This window comes from Octopus sinensis, linkage group LG17 (genome assembly GCF_006345805.1).
Source record: "Octopus sinensis linkage group LG17, ASM634580v1, whole genome shotgun sequence".
Taxonomy (NCBI): Eukaryota; Metazoa; Mollusca; class Cephalopoda; order Octopoda; family Octopodidae; genus Octopus; species Octopus sinensis.
Window position 1 is genome coordinate 13520192 of NC_043013.1, and position 5000 is coordinate 13525191.

The window sequence follows — 5000 nt, forward strand, 5'->3', positions numbered from 1 at the left end:
ACATTGCTACTCGAAAACATGCTTGAGTATTATTAAAGTTATTGAAGATTCAATCTGTGTTATGTATTTCTTGAACGTGAACTTGAATGTTAACAAAATGTTAAATAGTCATCAGTTATCAGTCATTTCACCTGAAAACTTAGCGCAATAAAGTCGGACTATCTTCCTGCGGCATGACATCTTTTACAGTTACACATTGTGACGTCACTGACGTGACATCAAGCTGTATTCATGCGCGCTTCAACACGATGTGAAGAATTTAATTATTAGATTAATAAAATATGGTCGTTTATTCGTGTGTAATAAATAAAATACCAAACTCATACCCTATGGATACCGTATTTATTACAACTCGTGGCTTGTAATAAATACGGTATCCATTGGGAACTCGTTTAGTATTCTCTATGTATTAAACATGCTAAAGCACACGGGAGCACGATTCCAGCCCGGAACAGGATGACTTTGACGATGATGTTGATGCTCATAATGGGGAGAAGGGGGATAGAGTATACCACTGTATCGACCAGATTATTAAATGCTGCTGTATTTCACTACGGACTGGTCACAGTGAGCTCTTTCTTGATTGCATGATTCTTGTCCATTTTGACCCCAATTTTTGAACTAAATCATGTTCCCATAGTCATAGAGGCCTTCTGTGTGGCCCTGTCCAATCTGTCGGATATCACTCAGCAGCTGTGTTGGATGGGTGCATCGCCAACAAGGGACGATGGACAAATGCGTTGCTATGATTTAGGAGAAATAAACAAGCAACGAAAATATCACTGAGAGAGAAAGAGAGAGAGAGAGTGAGAGAGAGAGAGAGAGAGAGAGAGAGAGAGAGAGAGAAAGAGAAATACAATTTTCACTATAAGTGGGTGCGGGGGAGATAGAGAAATGTTATAATATCGGAATTTCAACGTTTCGTAAAAAGAGGACTGTTTTTGCAGGAAAAAAACATAAAAGGAATTAGTTCAACTTACATGAAGACAATTTACCGGGTGTTCTATCGGTATAAACGTCTTCAGCAGCATGTTTCCGTGTATGTATATATATATATATATTTATATATATATATTTATATATATATATTTATATATATATATTTATATATATATATATTTATATATATATATTTATATATATATATATATTTATATATATATATATTTATATATATATATATTTATATATATTTATATATGATTGATTGATTGATTGATTGATTGATTCTAGTTTCAGCTTATGAGCTGTGGCCATGCTGGGGCACCGCCATTTGGTGTTGCTACTTGGTTTCACTTCACGAAAGCTTTCTAGCAACTGCCATTTGGTGCATGAGAGAGTTCGATGCAGCTGCCCTCATCTGCCCCTCCTGCCGTGAAGTTGGTTCATCTGGGACACCTGACAGGAAGAGATCCAGCTTCATTTTAAAGACATCTGCATCCACCCCATGCAGATCTCTCAGGTTCTTCGGGAGGATATTGAAGAGCTGTGGGCCGCGGAAGCCCAGGCTATCACAGAATCTTGTCCTACATCTTGATGGCAAGTTTGGAGTCCTAGGCACCACGCAGTGGCGCCCAGTTCTGGCATTTGCGTAACTCTCGATACCAAAGTTTAGGACACGTCCCTCCAGGATCTTCCAGATGTATATTATGGCATATCTTTCCCGCCTACGCTCCAGGGAATATAGTTTTAATCTCTTGAGTCTTTCCCAGTAGCTTACATTCTGCATAGAGGCTATCTTCTTCGTGTAGCTACGTTGGATCGCCTCGAGCTCTGTGATCAACTTGACACTGGATGGTGACCATAACTGAGAGCAGTAGTCAAAGTGGCTTAGGACAAGTGTCCTCCAGAGGACCATCATGGTTTCTTGTTCTCTTGTTCTAAAGGTTCTGAGGATCCATCCGGCCAGTCGTCTACATTTCATTGCCAATTTAGCAACATGTACACGAAAGGTCGTGTCATCACTCATGTAAATACCCAGGTCACGCACTGATTGTGCCTCTGGGATTGCAATTCCTCCGGGTCCAGTGTATTCATTGGGTATTGCATTTAGTTTTGCATGCTGATAGTATAGAGCTTGAAACTTTTCAGCATTGAACTGCATGCTATTCTTTTCAGCCCACTTGTATATTTTGTCCAGCTCACATTGCAGGTGTTTAGTGTCCTCAGGGTTCTGTATTGCCTGTGAAACTTTTGTATCATCTGCATAACTTGTGATCGTGGCTCTCTGCGTGGCTGAGGGCATGTCTGAGAGGGCCATTATGAACAGTAGTGGTCCAGAACAGTGCCCTGCGGAACACCGCTCACTATTTGCGTGTTAATGGAAGTGGTTAATTTCCAACAGTTTTATTTTTAGGCGGGACTTTTCACTGCTTTCAATCTGTTTGTTTAGGCGATTTGAAAATTTTGTACGCCGTCTCATTAAAATTTTCCTCTCTCTGGGGATTTTGTTCTTGTGTACAGTGGCCTTTCTCTCTGGGACACATTTGTAGCATATGGCTTGCATTACAGACATGAATTGTTGAAGTTTCACGTCGATGTCTGGCGAGGAGAGACATTTAGGCCAGTTTTGTTTGAGGATCTCTTTCTCAATTTGTTTCCAGTTTGCCTTATGGTAGTTCAAGCTGGAAAGATTCTGAGGGTTTCTTGTAGGCTGCATGTCCGTGCTCTCTTTTGGCCCGTACATGGTCAGCTCTATCATGTTGTGATCCGAGAGTAGTGTCGGTGTCACTTTCACATTATGAATGAGATCCATGTCATTTGTGAAGCAGAGATCCAGTGTGTTACCTGCCCTGGTTGGTTGGAGTATTACCTGCTCCATGTACAGGGTGTTGATGAGGTTCAGGAGGGACCTCGCCTGTCCTCGTTCACATCTCGTCATTCCTGGGAGAGAAAGGCCCTCGGGCCATCTGACATTGGGCAGATTGAAGTCTCCCATAAGAAGTACACTTATGTGTTGTTCTAATGTGGTTAGAACTTCTATTTTTAAAAGGCAGTCTTCAAACTTGCCCACATGGCTTGGGGCATCTGGAGGGCGATATGTAGCACACACAACTACATCAAGTTGCCTAATATGTACAATTAGTGTGTCACACACCGAGTTTGAGTATGACAAGAGGACCTGGGGTGTGAGGTCCTCACGGATGTACATAGCAACACCTCCATGACTCCTTTCTTTTCTGTCGGTCCGTAGTACAGCATACTGTGGTATGTGTAACTCCGCATCTGCTATGTCCGGTTTCAGGTGCGTTTCCGTAAGTGCTATGCATAAGGCTTGATTGCATGCAACAAAGTCTCTCAGGAACGGGATTTTTGTCTTGTTACTGAGTGTTTGCAGCCCTCTGATGTTCAGTAGGAGCATCGAGGTGAGGTGTACGTTGTTGCCGGCGGTGTCCATCCTGGGTCTGTTTGCTGTGGTGGTCTTGTATATAGTGGGTAGTCCCACCTCCGGGCTTGAGTTTGATGAAGCCAGGTCAGCTGCTGTACAATCTTTTGTGCCATGCACAAAAAAGATTGTAGCTCAGCAGCTGCCCTTTCGACAACATCATGTTGGCGGTTTGTGGCACGCACAACATTTGCGTACCTCCGCTTTGGGGCAGGTGGTGCGTGGTCCATCCTTTTTCCTTGTGTTGATGGTTTGTCCATCTGCCTCGTGTCTCTGTGGCAGGGTCCCCGATGTGCAAAGCGGCAGCCTGCACCTTGCTTTCCATGCCAGCAGGAACCTCTCAGGTAGAACCTACACACCCGTGTGCGCTGTTTGTTTCCATCTTTTGCGGTTCCACTTCTATTCCTGGTTGTTTCACCCTTTGGTCCTGCTTGAGCTTTTCCTTTAGCTCTTCCAGTCCTTCTTTTAGTTCTTCCTCCTCCCTCTACCTCTTCACCGGCTTCTCCGTCTCCATGGCCCTTGCTGCCGGTTGGAGAACTTGCACCTGGGTTCACTTCCCGGGCAGGTTTCTCACTCAAAACCTCCTCCCGGGCGTCCACCAGGTGGGGGTGACTTCTTTCATCGTCTCCATTCTTGCCATCTTTGCCCCGCTCGTTCTCAAAGATGGCATCAAGAGCGCCAATGTGCGACCGTATAAGCGCATATGAGCGCACGAATTCTCGTCTCTTTCGCTCCATCTGAGCCGCTGTCCTCTTGTAGCCGTTGTTCTTCAGCGCAGCCGCAATCACCTCGCTAGGGCTATCTCCGTCGGCGCATTTCCAGGCTCGTACGAATAAATCTAGTTCGTCAGGTCTCCAGGCTCTGGACATGCTGGATAATCTGTCTATTTGTTTATCTATCTAAATATGTTCGAGAGAAGACAAGAAGATATTAAGGCTAATTAGAAGATAGAGTATTTGAAAATATATTAACAATATAAAAGTTTGTGGGTAAAAACGTTATTTAATCTTAAGGCTAATTAGAAGATAGAGTATCTGAAAATATATTAACAATATTAAAGTGTGGGTAAAAACGTTATTTAATCTTAAGGCTAATTAGAGGATAGAGTATCTGAAAATATATTAACAATATTAAGGTGTGGGTAAAAACGTTATTTAATCTTAAGGCTAATTAGAAGATAGAGTATCTGAAAATTATTTAACAATAATTAGAAGATAGAGTATTTGAAAATATATTATCAATATTAAAGTGTGGGTAAAAACGTTATTTAATCTTAAGGCTAATTAGAAGATAGAGTATTTGAAAATATATTAACAATATTAAAGTGTGGGTAAAAACGTTATTTAATCTTAAGGCTAATTAGAGGATAGAGTATCTGAAAATATATTAACAATATTAAGGTGTGGGTAAAAACGTTATTTAATCTTAAGGCTAATTAGAAGATAGAGTATCTGAAAATTATTTAACAATAATTAGAAGATAGAGTATTTGAAAATATATTAACAATATTAAAGTGTGGGTAAAAACGTTATTTATTCTTAAGGCTTAAATTAGAAGATAGAGTATCTGAAAATTATTTAACAATAATTAGAAGGTAGAGTATTTGAAAATATAT

The 5000-nt window shown here is 41.2% G+C and overlaps 2 protein-coding genes across 3 annotated transcripts in view; one reads left to right on the plus strand and one right to left on the minus strand.

Annotated features, from left to right (window-relative positions):
* Positions 1-446, plus strand: part of LOC115220995 (transient receptor potential cation channel subfamily M member-like 2) — a 47090-nt gene extending 46644 nt beyond the window's left edge. For both annotated transcript variants that reach the window (XM_029791214.2, XM_029791213.2), the window contains exon 10: positions 435-446. The gene's annotated coding sequence lies outside the window, so the exon portion shown is untranslated. The remainder of the gene's footprint in view (positions 1-434) is intronic.
* LOC115221043 overlaps positions 1-5000 on the minus strand; it is a 336595-nt gene that overhangs the window by 223986 nt on the left and 107609 nt on the right. The gene's annotated exons all lie outside the window — the stretch shown is intronic.